Here is a 19,854-nt window from a genome sequence, read left to right on the forward strand (position 1 = left end):
CAGGCTTGGGATAGTAACACATACAACATGGCCTGTCGTTAACAAAATATCTTTTTTTTTTCTTTTAATCAAGAATTTTTGAAGCCGGGTATAGTGGTACATGCCTGTAATCCCAGCTACTTGGGAGGTTGAGGCAGGAAGATCACCAAGTTCAAGGCCGACCTGGGCAACTTAGCGAGACCCTGTCTCAAAAAATAATTAAAAAGAGATGGGGGGAAATGGGGATGTAGCTCAGTGGTAGAGCACTTGCCTAGCACGTGCAAGGTTCTAGGTCAATCCCCAGTACTTAATTAAAAAAAAATTGAGGGGCATAGGAGAAGGTAGTGGTGTCTAACTATATACAGTCTAGGTAAACCACCTTGGTCTGATCTGAAAAGCACACACTCACCTATAAACTACAGCTTCAGTCAAATCCATTTCATTGACACTTGCACTTCCAGTGAAATATACTGCAGCTGTACTCCAAAAGGAGTAATTATTCACCTTCATTAAATCCATCATTCATTCATCCACCAAGGAAATAAAAAAGAGGGAGAGGGGCACAGAGTCTTCCCCTTTCATGATACTAACCAGCCCAAGTATTACCGGGCTACTGCTTCCAATGAGTTCAATGCAATCCCTCCCTGGGCTGGCCTCCTGCCTCAGTCACATCTCAGCAAGTGACAGGGTAGCAGGCAGCTTGGTAACTAGCAGTCCCAAGACATACCCACATTGCGGCCCAGTCTGGAGGAAGCCAGCCCTTCCCTTGGACTTCTCATGATTTCATACGCTCCTCAGGGGTGGGGGGGTGAATGTGCCTGATACACAGACTGTGGCCTAGGGGCCATTTCTGGTGCACAGCCGGAACATCTGTAGTCACTCAAGGACCTAACACTCCTCAACAGCACCCAGATTCCAAAAACCAACCCCAAAGAAAAGTGAAAAGGCACAGCAGAAAAATAAACATCACCAAGTGACAGACTCTAACATTCCAAACACACAGCAAACACAAAAAGGAAACTATAATAAGCACTGACAAAAAACCCAATCAAAGCAAAAATGCAAAAAGCATCTCCATTTGTACATGTGCAAATCAAATTGCATACACAAAATTAATGAGGTGTTTACTGGCATTCAAAGAAGTGTGTTTTCCCTTTCTGTTGTGTTTACTCTGGAAAGTATTTACCTTACAAAGGAAAGCTTTCTCTTAATAAATTAGATGTTTTTCCCTTAAGTTTTTGTCTCAAGATCACAATGGGAAAAATAATTCCAAAGGCCAGGCAAGATATGATTATAGCACAGGAAAACATCAATCCTGATTTCGGATCTCTCCCTGTGGATTGGTTATCAATTACAAATCAGTTTAGGTTTCCATATAAAAATAGCAATGGTAAAACTGCTGCAGGCGCCCAGCCCACACTATCAGAGGCACCATCCTTTTTCTTCTTCACACCCCACACTGGGCCAATGGAAACCCCTCCCCAGTTTGCCCTGGAGAACCCAACTTGGAACAAGTCATAGGAGGTCTCGAGGCTGGTACACATTCAGGTGTCACCAACTCCATCAACAATGCCCTTAACAACAGGAGTGTGGGTTACTTGGCCCCAAGAGCAGCAGCCCCAGCCAGGGAACTTAGGTTTACTTCCAGCTGAGACTAGACTTAGGAAGTTAGAGGAATTTTTAAATGGGAGAAAGTGCTCTTCTGGGCTGCCTGATAAGAGGATCAGAAAGGTGAAGAGACCCCCCGAGTCCAGGGACAGATAGGGAGTGATGCTTGAAGCTTCTGCCAGGGACAATGTTGCTTTACAAGGTTTTCTGCTTTCTGAACTCCCAGGCTTCTTGAAACAGTTGTCTGCTAAGGTGGTTGACATAGCCCTGCCTGGGAAAGCAAGCTCAGCCTGCAGGCGCCCCCTGCTGGTGGGATTCCCACATGGTCATCAGCAGCCTGGGAAATTCCCTGAAGAGCCCAGGAGAGGGCGGAGCTGGCCTAGGAATAACAGGTGTGGTAACCCAAGTAAACTTCCACTTGCTAGGGAGCAGCCAAGAGGTCCACTCACAGGGAAAATGTCCTTCCTCAGAGTAAGGATGCCAGTTCTTCCCCTTCCTACTGCAGAAACTGCCATTTCAAAGCTTAAAGCCCGTGCACTAGCTACCATAGCAAACTGGGTTTTATCTGGACTTCCACCCTTGGTGCTGGGCCCAGGCAAAGGCTATTTCCAGCAAGTCCCCTGCATCAGTGCTCTAGGCAGAGGTGTTCTCACTGGTACTTTCCCTTGCAGATGTGCTCAGGGAACACCTGAGGGGTGGAGACCTTGGCTGCCCCTCCCCACTCTCTCTCTGTCTCTGGAACTGGAGGTGAAATTCAGATCCACTGAGCAGTGATCTGAGGGTCTAAGGGGAAAAAAAAGAAGGTTGGATGTGCAGTTGTTATTTATGCACCATGGTAGAAACTGCGAAGTAGGCAATTCAATTTTCCAGATGTAGAGGCTCCCTGCTCCCCCGAAAGCAGAATTTTTCCCTTCCCTCATTTCCTGAAGGCCTACTCCATCATTAGCCTCGCCCAGCTGTTCAACCTGGCAGAGGCTCCACCTGGCTGCACCCCCACAAGCAGGGTGCTAGGAAACGGTTTCTGGTGTGTACTGCAGGCTTTTCAGTACACCAAACCACCAGTCAGAGCTGAGTGGATGATGCTGGCAGCTCCTAAACAGAAAAAGAAGATGGCTCACTCTCACAGGCATGGAGGTGCCAGGGGCCTCATGAGAAACCCACAAACATTTGTAGAGCATGGAAGCAGTGCTTCAGCAGATATGGGAACTTACAAAAAAACAGAGCACAAAAAAACAGGGCTCCAGGGTGTGTGGAAGGTGGTTGCAACATGTCTGCCCAGCCTGCTGGTGAGCTCATTCAGTGGGGTTGCTCAGCCCTCTCAGAATAACTCTGCCTGGAGTAAAGTCTGCCCAACACTTTCACCCTTTGCAAGTGACACCAATGGGAGAGTGGTCAGGGCAGTGCAGGGCACTCATCCTGAGCTGTTCCTGCTCTCCCAGCAAACATCAAATGTTCACTGAGAGCCCCATTCCCTGGACTTTGGTGATATCAGACTTCAGAAGGAATATAACACCAGAACACCTGTGAGGTGTTCTTCGATAATTCCACTAATCTTAAGAGCCGAATTCATTCTTTCCGAAGCTCAGCTGTCTGAATGCTAGAAGGCCATCCCTCCAAGTCCAAAGGTAGTTTAGTTCTTTGAGTCCCACACCTCTACTCTCCTTATAGTAGCATATCAGAGAGGGCCAAGTTACCATAAATTAGCTAACAAAAATTCTACAATCCTGCATTTCTTTTCTAAGGACATTCTAGCCCAATTAGGGCCAAGGTGGGTGGGTTGGTGGGAATACACAGGAAAGGGTCTCTCTTGACTATAAAGCAGATGTCCCTGGCTGTCTTCTGTCCATGACTGGGTTCTCTGGACATGACAGCCATGTCCCCCCTACCAAAGGGGTTAAATGTCCTTTAGCTGCCATTTGCCAAGTACACACAGGATGCCTCCACTTGATGACAATGCCCTGGACAGTTTGCCTGTGTTTTCAAAGCAACAGTTTCTTTTGCTCTGCTGCCACCTGCTTCCAGAAGTCAGGTCCCCATAGCTGCCCTTGAGCACACCATTGGCCCCACTGTACCTGCCTGAGGCAGACAGAGGAACAGCAGTATTGAGAATAACTAACAGTGGGAAATAAAAGAAGAAACGTGTGATCAATCCCCTTCCTCCCTCCCTGTCCCCCTCCCTCCCTCCCAAATAAATAAGTTAATGGGCTTAGGAATGTTCCCAAAGTTCTTTCTAATCAGCTCATTTCTCCTCTTTTGTTTTAAATGAATCATGAGATTTTTTTTCCCCCACCCTGGAGCACCTTCATTGACAATCTCCCTACAGCTGCTCCTCACAAAATAGGAAGGATGTTCCTTGAACCACAAGAAGCCAGGCTCCTTGCCTCACAACTGCTCTTGTGTTTGTTTTGGTGAAAACTCCCTGGGGGAGGTGTTAACCTCAGCAGGAGCAATCCCAAATCCAAACCTTAGACAAAAAATTCAGGCTCTGGCCAGAGTCCCTGAATGATTTCTCCCCCCCTGTCTCTGCCCAGTGGAGCCACCATCTTCCCCAGCAGACTTCATGTGGGGCTGAGCTGGCAGCTGCTATAGGCAGTCTTTACAGAGGGCCACTTGGCCTTTGATGAAGTCCCAGCAGGGGCAGATCCTCTGGTGCCTGGGGTGGGTGCCTGCACAGCTCAAGAGCAGAAGGTCCCCTTGAAACACACAGTGATTGCTCTTGGGGTCATAGGAGGGCTCCAGGATGTCCTTGACCAGCTCTGAGCTTTGTCAGATCATTTCATACCTGAAGAGGAAGAGAAAAGCACATGGGTTGGAAATGCAGGGGACAGAGCTCATCCCTGTCACTGGCCACATTGGCCCACTTGCTGAGGTGTGGGAGACGCATTCAGTTCTCCTGCTGCAGAAATGAAATGGTGCCCCTCTAAGTCTGCAATTCTTCACTTCTAGGAACCTCAGCTCCGGAAACACAGGTGTGCCTGGGTGTACACAGGGGGGTGTCTTTGAGGCTGCTCTGTAATAAAGGAGAACTGGAACCAACTGTCTTCTCACCAAGTAGGGAATCGCCAAATTAACCATGGCCATCCTGTGTCTGTGGAATTCCACACAGAACTCCAAACATGAAAAGTGTGCCCCGGCATGAGAGATGTCCCAGAGGAGGGCAAATTATGAAATAGGACATACAACATGGTCAACCTGGTGTGTTGTGTGACTATCCAAGCCAAGATGGCTGCACATGAAAGTGTTGACGGCGAGCAGAGGAACGGCACTGGGGCTTAGTGCTGGGTTTTTTAAGTATTTTTTTGATTAAATGTTCAAAAAGATTCCCATGATATGGCCTTAGTTTCTACTGGTGAGCAATTGGGTGCTCTCCCAGGGACTTCCTGCCCAGAATCTTGGAGTGTCACATGACCCTTCAATACAGCAGATTATAATCTAAGCTACAGAAGAAGGAGCCAAGGCTTCAGGATGTGCAGAGCCAGTGAGCCAGGCCCTGCTCCTGAGGCTTGTGCTCTTCGCCATCTTCTCCCCACAGCAGAGTTGTCTGAGGGGCTGCAAAGGATATTCTGGGGTTTTTTTTTTGTTTTTTGTTTTGGTTGTTGTTTGTTTCCAAAGGTACTGGCCACCTATCTCCAAGGGCTTTCCCTCTCACCTGGGATACACTGGTTCACCCCACCGTGGCTTCTCCAGGACAACAAGGCTTAGCCTGGTGTCTTGTGTGGAAGCCAGTTAGGACCTGGTGCTGCACTCAAGTTCCAGAAACAAGGTGTAGGGGGCCGGGCAGACCTGGGTTTCAGTTCCTGGCTTTGTCTCTTAAGAGCTGTGTAATCCCAGACAAAGGACTGAGTCTCTGTGTGGCTCAGTGTTTTCTTCCGTAAAATGGGATAAATAGTCCTTAACTGCAGGAATTAGAGAAACATTTCTAGAGCACTTGGTGGAATCTGGTTCTGAGTGGTGGTCGATAAATATTAGCTATTACTATTATTACTGCCATTGCCATCACAACCCTGGCAGGCCTTGGATGGGTTATGTCACCTTCCTCCCTTGTAGATGGCATGAATCTACACACACCAGCTATTTCCATTGCATTGTTCACAGAAGTCTCACTTCTTGCTTGGACGGAGAGAGATTAGAACAGTGAATTTGAGATTTCCCACTACCTCTGGGAGGCTTCCAGGTGGCAGGGAAAAGCACCACCCTCCTTCTTTCTCCAGCCAACCAAGGGGCCTGAGCCCGGCCTCCTTTGGCCAGTGTTTATCTGGCGATTACCAGCACATCTGCTATGGCTTCTGGGGCACTCTTCCAGGCTACCAGCCTGGCTCCTGCTCAGCCAGGGCTGAAGTCCCACTGCTCCAGGAACCAGCACTCCCTGGGGCTCTGGCTTCCCTGATGCATGCCAACTGGACCCAGCTCCAATGCCTGCTCCGGAGGCCAACACCCCTCTTGACTTGTCCCTGCAGTCACCAGGGGTGTTCTACACTTTCTCAAGTGCCCTAACATCCCTGGCCTTGGTGCCACCTGGGAGATAGTGATGAACTAGGAAGAAGGCTAAAGTGAGCATTTCATGGATTTCCTGAAAGGAAAAAAGAGTCAGAGACTATGTCCTTGTCAGTGTACCAAACTGGCCATCAAAGAGAAAGGGGCATCTGGAGCTGAGCTGGGAATGAAAAGTTTACATTTGGTAAGAAAGAACATGTAATATTTCTCTTTAAAGGTCTCACTTATGTCACTTAACGTCTTCCAGTTCCATCCATTTTGCTTCAAGTGACAAGATTTCAGTTTTTAATGACTCAGAATGATCCATTGTGATTATGTGCCACATTTTCTTTATCCATTCATTGTTGAGCACCTGGGTTGATTCCTTCCAATTTTAGCTATTGTGAATGGTGCTACAATAAACAGATATGTGTGTCTCTCTTTGGAAAAAAAAAGAAAAGCTTACATGTAGAATGTGGCTTTGGGACACAGATTTATGTTTATGCTACTTATTTATGTGGGTGGATTACAGTAGCTGCTGTGACCTCATTCAGACCAGCTGCCTGGAATGTGGCTAACAAGAAGTATGGAAATCTCTACCACAACTCTCAGACCCTGTGGTAGGGGTGGAATTGCTGGAGCCATGAAAAGTCTTCCTATGCCCTCCCAGGTCACCTGTCCCCAGGCTCCTGTGCAGTCTGCTCGTGTGCGTGTACTTGTGAGTGCAAACCTGTGAATGGGTCTCAACTGAGGCTGTAGCAGGTGACACCTGCTGGGGAGAAGCAGAGACTCCCACCGAGGGCTGCAGCAACTGTCACTTCCTGGGGCCACAGTGAAGGCACACCTCAGGCAGCTCCCCAAAGGTTCACTGATGTGTGTTGGGGGTATGTATGACCCTACCCCCTCTCGAACACCACCCAACCCCTGGCCTGAGCATCTCCTAGGTCCCTGGTGTGGGGGGGCTCCCTTTTGTGGGTGTGCAGGTACCTGTTCTGCAGCCCTGGGCAGGCAAAAAGGCTACTCCATCATCCTTGTGTAACTAGTGAGCAAAAGTCACAAGAGAGGTGCCTCACTGGATTAGACAGCCTCCCTAGTCCAGGGGTCCTCAATCCCTAAGGGATCCCCGACCTTTTCAGGGTACACACAGGGCTGCATGTGCCTCTCTGTCCTATCTTGTCAGATACACACACCCTTCCCTTCTTCTCAGAGACTCCAAGCATCATGTGTGTGTCCTCCCATCCACTCTCCCACAGTACCACCTTCTCTCGGACTGGCCCATGACACTTTTCTTACAGGTTGAGTTTGGTAGTTTCTGGGACCCCTCAGTACTCAGTGCACAATTTTTGGCTCTTGAAGAAGAATAAGAGAGCAAATTCTCCTCCCATGGGGCTGCCACCTTCTCCTTACCACAGGAGTTAGGTAGGCTAGGAACCCCAGCACTAGGTGGAGAATGGAAGGTACTGGCCCCTCCCAGACAGGACACAAGCCTGTCCTACATCCTGCTCCTGTTCCTCCCACTGGTCCCTGCCCCAGAGTGCCTGCCTTCTCTCCAAGACCTGGTAACCACTCTGATTCAGGGCCATCTCCTTTCTTGATGCCAAGGCACACACAGTCTAGACTCTACAGCTCAGAAGACCTAAAGGGCCAACACAGATGCACCTCTGCTTCAGACAGTGTTATGCCTCCATCTATCCATCCTATGCTGAAAATATATCAAAACATGCACTGAATACCCAACCTACTGACCACACCAGCTTAGCCACACAGCACCTTGTGAAGCAGGTGGTTCCCTCTGGTGACCGTGTGGCTGACTGGAGTCTCAGTTTAACCCTACGGCCCAATATCGTGAGACAGTATTAAACTACCTGCACAAAGCCTGGAAAAAGATCCAAATTCAAATCTGGAGCACAGTTTCTGCTGAACATCCACACCCTCATATCAACCTATAGTCAAAAAAATTATAAGCTGCCCCATCTTATGTTAGGGGGTCACCTGCATTTTAAAATTTTGGAAGATACACCTTTAAGGGGTAGCTAAGGGCTGGGGAAGTGGCTCAGCAGTAGAATACTTGCTTAGCATGTGTGAGGCCCTAGGTTTTATCCCCAGAAAAACAGAGGTAACCAAAATATAAAGTGGGCTTCATATTAACACATGTTCCTTTTTATGGAGCTCAGTCCTCTCCACTGGGCCATGCTGGAATGATCTCGGCACTTCAGGGGCTTTTTGCCTTCTGGATCCTTCTACTCCTGATCTAGGTGAAGTCTTGCCCAGAGGAGGAATCACAAATGCTCCGAGGTGGTCTCTCCAGCATTTAACAGTTCCCTGCACATATAGGAATTCAAAGACCCCTGGCCTGCTCCTCCCTGATTCAAGATGGCCACATGGATGCTCCAAAGACGTGATTTATGTAATCTGTTAAATTCATACTATACAGTGAGGACAGGTGGCTCTTAAAGGTTGTGGACACCCCAAGATGGAAAAAGCGTAAGCTCAGCTTAGAACCAAGTCCCAAGTTGGAGAAGCAAAAGCAGCCCTAGTTCGTGGAGCTGCTAATTGCTAATTGGCCATGAATATGGATGGGCCAGGATTACCTCCACGCTGAGGAGGCACTCAATAGACTGTCAGATAGCTGGGGTTTTTTTACAACATTATCTGTATTTACAAATGCATGAACAAGTTATTCAGTAGGGCTGTTATGTTCACAGAATTAATTTTAGACGGCTTTATTACGAAATTACCATTCATTCCAGCATCCTGGTAAGAAAACCCAAATATCCACTGTGGGGAGGCGTGGAGGAGACAGCAATCGCCTGGCACAGGGTCTGACTGCAGGACTGTCCCACACCATGCCCCTCTCTACTCTGTGGATCTGCATGGGGCATGAAGGAGGAGGAAAAGGCGGCAGTCTGGCCAGGAAATTGGTTTTTGAACTCTATCACCTAGAACTGCCTGGAAGGAGGGGCCATTCTGTTCTTCAGCAAGAGATATCCATTATCATCCTGTTATCACCCAGGATGTCCCCACTCTACAGCTGAGAAACTGATGGAACAGAGGGCACTGGCCCCTTTCCCAGCAGTTGGTTGCCCTTTTTCTGTTCCCATTGACCCAGACCCTTACCCTAGAGGCAGGCCACCTGCATGGGCTCCAGGCTAGTTCTGAGCCAGATATCAGTCACTGTACTAAGTGCCATGACTCCCTCCCAGGCTTGGAGGGAAGACCCACTATTCAGGAGTCCCATGCAGGTCTCATTCCCAGGAGGCACCTTCTTGTCCTCCGTTTTCCAGAAGGGGCTGCATACAGGCAGAACTAGGAGTACAGTGCCACATCTGTACCAAGCAATTTCAGAACTCCAATACAGTGCTCAGGGTTCTCAAAAAGCCATCTTGCCCTGGGAGATATCTACAAACTGAGCCAGTGGAAAGCCAGCCCCAGAATTCAACATCTCTGCTGTGGAGTTGGAGGTTCCATGTCAAAACCAGCCCTCTTAGGAAGCTCCCTCCCCTCCCTCTCTGGCCTGTGCTTTTATGTTGATGGTGGAATCAAGGTAGCCTCTAGTTACCTACCCCATAAAAAGCCTGGTTCCCCTATAAAAAGAAAAAACAGCATCCCTCAGAGTCCTGCTCAGGAGAGCATTCCTACCAGTGATGCTGGAGACCATGCATTCCAAAGGGAGTTTTATACCATGTTTCAGGACAGCAAGACACACAGGAGGAAGCAGGCCAGCTCAGACCACCATGAACAATAACGGCAGTGGCAGGGTAGGAAGCCAGAATGGGGGATAACTGATCCCCAAGACCACTCTATTCCTGAAACATCTCCTTCAAGCCTAGGACAGCACAACCATTGGACTGAATCTTCACAGTTAAGATAGCAGTCCTTATTGTTTATAGACATGTTTCTTGGAGAAAATCCCTTATCAGGGAAATTAAGGTGGGAGACTAGATGGTGGACCAAGGTGGGGAGTGATAAAATTTAGGAGAGCAGAATTCATACTGAGAGGGATCAGGAGGCAGAAGCCAGAAAAAAAAAACCTCATGTGGAAATCTTGGAACTGTAGATGTCAAACTCAAATGCTGATGCAAAGGGAAATGAATGGCATCACTAAACAAATTGCAAGTATGAGGCAAGAAATTCCAGGAACATAAAGGCCCCCCCGATACAGCCCTGGCCAACATTCCCAGGCCTGCACCTGTGTGCTGGGGAGGGACCCAGCAGTCAGGTCTACTGAGGCCTGATGCATGATGCACCAAAGGTTCCCGAGGAAAGTTGGAGAGGGGAGGGGACCAGAAGAGGGGAAGGTGGCACTTGGAATCTGTTTTGGGCAGTTTTGTGCCAGCTGCTCCTCCCCATTTATCAATCCTTTCTGACTCCAAAGTTGAAGATGCCACCTCTTTCCTATGCTGCTCAGACTCTGCCAGGGGCCATCTAGGGATCTGCCTGCTGCCAGAGGTCTCAGGGGTGGGTCCACCCATGGCTATGATTCTGTGCCACCTCCATTCCCTGTTCATGGGTATGGCATTAGCAAAACCAACATCTCCCATGATCTCCAAGGCCAGATGTGGCTTTATTTATGCAAATACAATGTCCCTACACAGATCCCAAGTATACCAGGTGACTTCATCTTACTGAACACTGAAAATGTAGGGGTCCAGCTGCAAACTGCTGCCTTCACCTCATCTTTCCCCTAAAGCCCACAGCCTGGAAACTGAGAATGAGCACCTCTCAATTTGACTCTAACCCAGAAAGCTCACAGAGGCTGAGTTGACCCCCTTCCATTCTCTCTCCCCATCCCAAGGCACTTACTTCAGTAGGTCCTTGTCCTTGTTGAGGTGCTGGAAGAATGACGGCTCACAGATGAGCTGGTTCTCCTGGCACACCTGCTTGCAGGACTGCCCAGGCTCAGCAAGCTTCACTTGTAGGGCATTGAGGGGCGGCCACATCACCTGCCCGTGGCAGAAGTCCTAAAAATGAAAACACAGCCATCAGCCAAGGGACCAAGGATGCAACTGGGCATCTCCACCTCTGCCAAACCATCTGGAAGATGAGAGGGACCCACCATGCTGTGAAAGAAGAGTGAACAGGATAGTTGGGAGCCAGTTGGACACACCCTGAGCCAGGTCTTGATTTGTCTCATTACCAGCTTCCTCAACCATAAAGGGGGATGACAGCATCATCTCCCATGCAGGGATGAGGGGCGAGAGGTGACATCTGCAGTGCACACAGAACCTACTATGGTTTGAACATGAGGTGTCCCCTTAAAGCTCCTGTGTTAGTGAAGGAATACTCAGAGGCAAAATGATTCATTTATGAGAACTGTAACATTGGTCTGTCCTAATTTGAATGGGTGGCAACTATAGGCAGGTGGGATATGGCTGGAGGAGGTGGGTCACTGTGGGTATGTCCTGGAAGGGTGCATTTTCCCTGCTGCCCCTAATCCTTTCTCTCTCTGCTTCCCAGCCACTATAAGATGAGCCCCTTTCCTCTACCACTGCCCTTCTGCCATGCTGTTTGGCCTCATCTCAGGCTCAAAGCAATGGAGTTAGCCAACCATGGACTCAATCTCTGAAACCAGGAGCCCCAAATAAACCTTTCTTCCTCTAAGTTCTTTGTTTAGGCATTTTGGTCACAATGACAAAAAAGCTTACTAACACAGTAACACACTGGCCCACAGGGGTGGCTATTCACTATCGTCACATCACTAATGCCCCAAAGGCTATCACAATCTGCCCTTGAAGGCACAGCCTCACCCACCTGCACCAGCTGGCCAGTTCACCCCTCTCTGAGTCTCAAGTCTTGGTAAGAATATACTGAAATTTTGCAGCTACCTAGTATGACCTTGTTTTAACTCAATGACTGAGGCTGTGAAAATGCTGAGGCTGTGAGGTGGAGGATGCCACCAAGGACCCGTAGGCATCCAGAGCATCACCAGACACAGTCCAACATCTTTTCCAGGGACTCTGTGCTTATTGGTTGAAAATAGTGACTACTATGTCACAGGAACTCGACAAGTAGAGACATATGCGAAGGACATAGTACCCCTAACAACAGGGTTATGTGGGGCAAAGCCAGTCTCTCTGGGATGTAGAGTGAGGAAGTAGCACGCTGGAGGGAGACACAGGGGTGAGGGCATCATGAATGATGAGAAACTGGAGAAGGGAGGGGCAGCCACTCTCTGACCTGGGACCTCCTGTCAGCTGTGCCCAAAGCAACCTTATGTAAGCGCCAGGGCTGGGATGCATGACCCTGGTGCCCAGAGCTGGTTCTGCTTGCCCAAGGCAGAATGGACCTGTGAATGGACCCAAGGCAGAATGGCTTCAAGTCCCCAGATGACACAACCTGCTGAAGATGCTACCTGCACAGGAGCACAGAGGACCTGTGTGTGATATTCCCTCAGGGAAGTGCCAGTCCTCAGGAGTGACGATTAGAATGCTGGGTACATGCGTGCCTTCTGATAATGCACCCCACAGAAAGAGGGGACACATGCAAAGAAACCATCTGAAAGAGCACGGCAGCATTGGAAAGATGAAGCAAAGAGCTTCATATCATCCAAAGGTTGTATTTACACAGACACCTATTTAGGACAAATAATACACCAAATGAGGAGGTTTCCATGCACTGATGTAAGAACATCTCTGAGGCATGCTGAGCAGTGAGAGGAACCAGGTAACGGGGGCTCCCAGTGTGTTTCCATCTGTGGCAGGCGCTGAGGGGAGGAGGCACAGACATACAGAAACGTGTGTGTGCTATTCCAAGAACACCTCCTGCTGGTCATGATGCTGCTGAGAAGTGAAACGCAGGACTAGGCTCAGGAGATTCACTTTGCAATGTGTGTCCTTCTGGAAGACTGTATTTTTCCTCAGGTTTCCTTACCCACTTTGGTGTGGATGAGGAAATTAGTCATCTCAGGGCCCAGAGCTCCTGGCACTGGGGCACACAGAGGAAACGTTCTGTCCCACCCTTGTTTGTTGCAGAGAGTGTTGCATGAGGGACCTCCTACTGCCCAGCAGGTCCTCTAGCAACGAGAAGGGTGTGGCTCCCCAACAAACTGTATCCAACAGGGGCCTCTGGCACTTCTTGTGTGTTAGTGTTTTCATTTTTTTTAAACCTTATGCCTGTATTACTTTTTAATGAGTAAGCCAAGACACAGCAAAGAGAGCAAAGTAACCTCCCTGATTCTGCAGCCAGCAGCCATCAAGGTCCACCGTGCCTCTCCCGTTTACTAGCTATGTGAATCTTTGGGCAAAAATACTTAACATTTGGAGTTTCAGTTTCTTCCTCAGAAAAAACAGAGAGAAAGACAGTGATGATTACCTGTGCTGCCTCCTTCTTAAAGGAGGTTAAGCTGCTGAGAAAGGCAGTCTCCAGGTGGCCAGCCCCTGGCAGGACCTTCTCTTTCAGTCTCTACAAAGGACTGCATCAGGCAGGCCCACTGCGGGTCTCCACGTCACTCTCCCCTGATAGGGAACTTGACTCCACCAGTCTGAGTTTGTGGAGAAAGAACAGAAACGCTTCCCCCAACAGTGGGTAGGAAACCTAGAGCCGGATTCCTAGCCACGGAAAGCACAAGACTCCAGAATGGTCTAATAATTCAGAGATAGGGAGAAATACACTGGATTACTTAGGAATGTTGAGATGCAGCCTAATCTTCTGAAAGTGAGGCATGGTGGCAGGTAAGCAGGGTGTCCTGAGACCTACACAGCCCTGGGCATCACTAGGCAGGAAGACACATCTGACTTCTCACATTCACAGTGCTTTTGAGTACAGTCTAAGCCCTTGCTCAGCCAAGGGCAGCAGCAGTAATGTGGGCCTGGACACTGTCACTAAGGGTGACAGCATGACTGCACAGACCCGTTATCCAAATGGGACACTGTGCACTGCTGGCCACTGCTCTTTTGTATGACAGCACAGGGAAGCCTTGCATTTTATACCCTGTCCATTCCACCAGGATGACCGTCATCAGATAGGAAGAATGAACATACACCATGACGTGAAGTTATTGGTTATGAGAACGGAGAGCTGCAGGGGCATTTGGAAGATGTCCAGGTCGACATTACTGTGCTGTTCACGGCTGTGCAAGAGCTTAGACTGGACTTAAAAGCACTGTGAACATGAGAAGTCAGATGGGTCTCCCTGCCTAGTGGTGGGTCTCAGGACACTCCGTGTGGGTCTCAGGACACTCCGTTCACCTGCCACCAATGTGGTTTGCCTGGCTGGCTAATGTAAGCATCTTTGCTTACAATTCCTTAGGAAAAAATGGATAACTACAACAGCTTTTAACAATAATAATAAAGAGATGTGAAATCCAGCACACTCCAAAGTCTACAGCACAGGCAAACAACCAGCAAAATGACATCAGACCATACCTGCCTCAGATGAAGCCAAGTGGGACTTTCTTTTTGGATTGTCCCAAAGTCCCATCTGTTAAAACCCGATCTCTGGTATAGCACTACTCGGAGGGGCTGGATCATGTTGGAGCTGGGACCTAGTGAGAAGTCCTAAGGTAACTGGGAGTGTGACCTGAAGGTGATATTAATAATCTGGCCCCATCTTGTCTCTCTTTGCTTCCTCACCATGAGGTAAGAGGTTTTGCTTGGCTTTTGTGTGAGTGTATGTGGCATGAAGTAGTAACACAGTCCCAAAGCAATGGGGCCAATCAATCATGGACAGAAACCTCTGAAACTATGTGCCCAAGGAAACATTTTTGATTTTTAAGTTGATTATTGCAGGCATTTATTATAGTAACAGCAAGCTAACTAACACACCTGGATTAGGCTGGGTGATTAAAAACCCATGAAGGATAAAGTGGAGCCTGTATTTTATTTATTTTTCTAAGAAAACTGACATCTCTCTCCATGAGCACCTCAGAGCTGAGGAGAGCTTCTCTGCACCTCTTGAGTAGGAGGAAGATTAAGAAACTTTCTTTTGTATTTATTCTCAGCCTGTACAAGGCCAGAACTAAAGTTAGAACACAGATCCCGCTGTGTTGGAGAGGAGATGATGTGGCAAAGGACTGGATGGACAAAATTTGAGGCCCTACCATGTGGCACATTACACAGCAGGTCTGACCTTCATTAGAATGATGTTAACAGGGTGTGAGAATGGCGGCAAATGTCAGGTGCACCACGAACACTTGTCTCCATCCTTGGGCTCCTCCTGGGAAGAGCTGCCTCCACCCTGTGCAGCTTTCAGGCCCACCTCATTGGAGAAACAGACTAGGCACCCCCAGATAAACAGATGTCCCAAACCTGGTCTAGACCAGGGCAGGGCAGGGCAGGGCTGCGAGGTCTGGCAATGGGAGTTGGCCTTAAAGCTACACCGTGAGCTTCCTGCTTCTTCATCAACCTCAGCAGCCACCCTTCTTGGGTCCCTGGCAACAGGCCTGCTCAGCTCACTTCTGCACAGCAGCGTGGGGGCTCCAGGCACCTTGCTGCTGCTCACCAGGAAGACTGTCTGGCATCCTCCCAGGAGGCCCAGAAGATCAGGAATAATAAAAATAGCAGCAGGACCTTCTTAAAGCTTGGGGAACCATCTGGAAAGCCTGAAGGTGATAAGATGGAACAGAGGGAGCCTGAAGGTGTTATCAGAAAGCACAACAGGAGTAAGGTAGGAGGGACCTGGGGGCTTGGGCTGAGATCCTGGCCCCCCGAGGGGGAGGGCTTTATAGATATAGTCTCCCAAGCTTTCTATGCCTGTCCTCTCACATAAAACTGGGATAGTACCATCTGCCCTACATCCCTGGATAATTTCTGTGGAATGGAAGTGAGAGGACTAAGGAGAAGGTCCCTGAGATATTCAAGGTAATGCTCTAGGCTGGACCATTCTGAATAGTCAAGCACAATTAGTAGAAATTTGGTGACTAGTCGAAATATTTGTTTGAGAGGCATGCAGATGGAGTGTGTTCTAGATATACACAGATATAAACAGCAATTTCCAATCTGGTGAACAAGCCCCCGGGAAGAAGAACTGGGCCAAAGCCTCTGGACCATTGCTGCCCTGGTCCAGAGGCTGAAGCCAAGCAGGAGGGGTAACATATGACAATTCATGCAGGACAGCCTCCGGGCCCAGATGCTCGCAGGTGGAAATGGAAGTCCCTGCCAGAAGCCTCCCCTCACTGAAGGTGCAACCCCTACTGGGTGCTCACAGGAGGCTGGAGGTCTTCTGTCTCATTCAACCTCAGCACAGGCTAACATGGCAACACCAAGGCACCTTTTCTCCTCGCTGCAGGCACACATTCACTCATATGTTCATTCAACACATATTTGCTAAGAGATAGAAAAGCACCATTCATTCACAACTTCACAAATGGCCGTTCAAGCCTTATGCTGGGTATTAGAAATAGGAACACGAAAGAGACACAGTCTCTGGACTCAGAGGTTCAGTGCACAGGCTAGTAAGAGAGGCTGACACTTAAAAAAATTACAGAACAGAATTAAACTCATGCCCAAGAATGAGGTCACCTGGAGGAGCAAAAGAGTGACAGTGGTAGCAATTAGAGAAGGCTTTCAGAAGATAAGGATTTTCTAGGATGGGTTTTGCAGGCTGAATAGGAGTTAGTGGCTTACCACTAACAAGGTGTTTTGCATATAATTGGTGCTCATCAAAGAGATGTTGAACAGAACTAAATGGTCTTGGCATCCTGGAACTCTGATAGCAACAGAAATAGAAAAGGAGACTATTCCAACCTAATGAGGCATTTATGCAGCCAAAATGAGATATACACAGTAATTTCCAATCTGGTTAACAAGCCCACTTAGAACACACACACCATCTGCATTCCTCTCTAACAATTATTTCAACTAGTCACCAAATTTCTACTAAATGTGCTTGACTATTCAGAAATTTCCAGGCAGTAAGCATAAACCACAGTTAGAAAGGTTTATTCACCAAGAAAATCTATGAGAAAACAGGTAAATGCAAGCTCCGTGAGGCAAGGTATGGGTGCCACCTCTATCATGGAGGCTAATTGGTGACACAAAGAAAATGAGACTCACAAACTACCCCAAGAGCTAGAGAAGACAGGGTGGGGCTGCCGCAGGGGAGAAGCACGAGGTGGAGGGGCCATCTGTGCCAGGTGGGGAGGGTCACCTGCTAGCTACAAAGCAGAGGTGCGGGAACAGCAGAGAATACCATCTATAGAATGTACAGCCTTCGCCACAAACCCTCCACCCACCTGGTCCTGGCCAGATCAATAATGGAGTTACTAAAGCTCTGACACGTTAGGTGTACATGGATCTCTATGGAACCCACATTGTCTGGAACTGAGAAGACAGGTTCAGATGTACAGGACTAAAGGCAGAAGCTACAGGGAATAAGGTCAGGAATTTGCAAAAAAAAATAAAAATAAAAATGAATAAAAGGGGGTTTGATAGGACAGGTTTCAGACCATGAAAGGGGGATGTGGCTCACATTCAGCTACCTGGGGGCCAAGGCACATATTTGTTACCTGTGTGATAGTAGTGAAATCCAGGGGCTGGCACAGAATGTTCAATAAATACTGATGACTGATTGGGTTAAGTCAGCTCAGTTGCCTGTTGGCACCCACCATTCTTAGCCTGCATGACCCTCAAAAGGAAGTGAACACTGTCCCTAGGTGCTTCACCAAAGGAGGTGTCCATTTGTTTTCATAAAGGCAACGAACAATGTGACTGTGAAGCTGAGCAATAAGGACTGATGTCCACAGAGCATCCTTACGCATGTCAATCATCTGAGCCCAAAATGGACCTTGACAGTGACGCATAAATCTACCATATTTCATTCTCCTGGAACACTGGGAGTCTCCTTAGGAGAAATAAAAAAACACATCCACACGAACAGCGGATGTTATAGCAGCACTCATCACACAATCAAAATAAGTGGGGGTCCGTCAGCTGGTGAATGGACAACACATTGTGGTACATACACTCTATGACTATTCAGCAATAAAAGGAAATTAAATTCAGATACACACTACAATCCGGAGGAGCCCCAACAACATATGCTAAGTGAGAGAGGCCAGAAATCTCCAGAAAAGGCAAAGCTGCAGAGAAAGGAAATAGATAAGTGATTTCTGAGGCAAAGGCAGAAACAAGAACTGATTGTGGACAGATATCATTTTGGGGTGATAGAAATGTTGCTAAACTAGACTGAGGTAGTTACTGTTCATCTTGATCAATTTGCTAAATAAACACTGATTGCGTCCTTATATGGAGTGATTTTTATGGTCTGTAAATTACACCTCAGTGAGGCTGTTAGAAAAAGATACCTTGGCTGGTTTCTGGGCTCCTGCAGCAGCAAGCAGCTAAGGCTTTCAGAGTGCTCATGTGGGCCAGCTACAGTTCTTAGCCTCATCATGTATTAATCTATTGATTCCTCCACCAACACCATGAGGCAAAAGCATTATCCCTATTTCACAGAAGAGGAAAGAGCACAAAGAGGGTAGATAACCTGCCCAAGGTCAAAGTCAGTGGCAGCAGAGCAGGTGTGAAGATTCTAGGGTCCAGCACTCCATTGACGCCCAACCAGGCTCCAGGAGCAGATTGATAGCAGCCTCAGTTATTTGAAGAGTAAAGACATCTCAAGCCAGTGCCCATCTTCTCCCCCTGCCAATTCCTTTTCCTCTTTTGTTCGGCAACCTCTGTCACCTCCACCATCTTCCTGCCCTGGGACTACCCAGACTCACTAAGAGATTTCCCTTGTACCTAGAACATACCCCAGTAAGTTCCACCTGGACTCAGAGGAGCAAGACATCCTAGGAGCTTAATCAGTTTCCACTGCTGTTTTTGGACTTGATTCTTTGTCCCTCCATATCTCCAGCATGCTTTTCACATGAATTCCAAGGCTCTTTACAAACCATGAGTGTGACTGACCATCCTGCACATTCACAGTCTTTATGGGGACTGGAAAATAGGGTTGAGGACAGTGTATGTGTGGCTTTCAGAAAACCCATGAGAACACTGCCTTTCCTTGTTATGTTATCTAGCTGGAGGCAAATACAAAACTTTCCTAAGAAATGCACAAGGAAAACCTTAACAAGCCTGGACACACTCAGGGAATAATTTCCCTTGATCTTCAATTACAAGGGACTTCCCCCTTGGCACTCACTACCCCTTTGCTGGAGGCAGCCTTTTAAAGTGCTCATCTCAAAGAGCATGCCACCCAATCAACATTTGTAGTATTAGCAAAGTGTTTAGGGTGGGTGCATGGAGGGAGAAGAGCAAGCACTCCTCCTAGAGCCAGGCTTCTTTTCCTCTGGGTGCCTGCACACCGGGCTGGCTGGATCCGAGGAAGGTTTCCTGTCAGTGGCTGTTCAACTGTCCACTAAAGCCTGGGGTGCTCTCGATTGCTGTCAATTGTCTTCCTCTGGTGCCTGCCACCTTGGGTAAGCACGATGGACGACCTTGAAAGTGTTCTGGGATAGAAGACCCTGTGTTCCCCTTGCAGATCACAGGGAGGACTCTGAGGCTGAGATCAGCCTAACAAGCACTGTAGCTCCCCTGGTTCACACACAGGAAGCTCCTGCTTATGGCTGCAGCCTTTTCCACCTACACCAGAGGCACATTCTCTCCATCCTCGCTGCTCTTTGAAGATACTCTGCTGGCTGTAAAAATAACCAATGCCCCAAGCTGTACAAGACTGGGACCTGGAGCTCACAGTGAGAGGCTGGAGACTCAGTTTGTGGGTCAATGGGGTCTGGTCTGGCATCGGGAGAGTATTCTGGGTCTGATAGAATTCCTGGCAAAAACTCAAACTAGTCTCCTTTATTGCCCATTTAGCAGCACTGGGAGAATGTTTTACAAGAAATTCCCTAAATACAAG

General features: G+C 48.3%; 1 pseudogene; it reads right to left on the minus strand.

The window, feature by feature from the left end:
- Positions 1-4,095: 4,095 nt before the first annotated feature.
- Positions 4,096-19,854, minus strand: part of LOC143388665 (alpha-1,6-mannosylglycoprotein 6-beta-N-acetylglucosaminyltransferase A-like) — a 93,158-nt pseudogene continuing 77,399 nt past the window's right edge.

Source organism: Callospermophilus lateralis, unplaced genomic scaffold, assembly GCF_048772815.1.
Source record: "Callospermophilus lateralis isolate mCalLat2 unplaced genomic scaffold, mCalLat2.hap1 Scaffold_94, whole genome shotgun sequence".
Taxonomy (NCBI): domain Eukaryota; kingdom Metazoa; phylum Chordata; class Mammalia; order Rodentia; family Sciuridae; genus Callospermophilus; species Callospermophilus lateralis.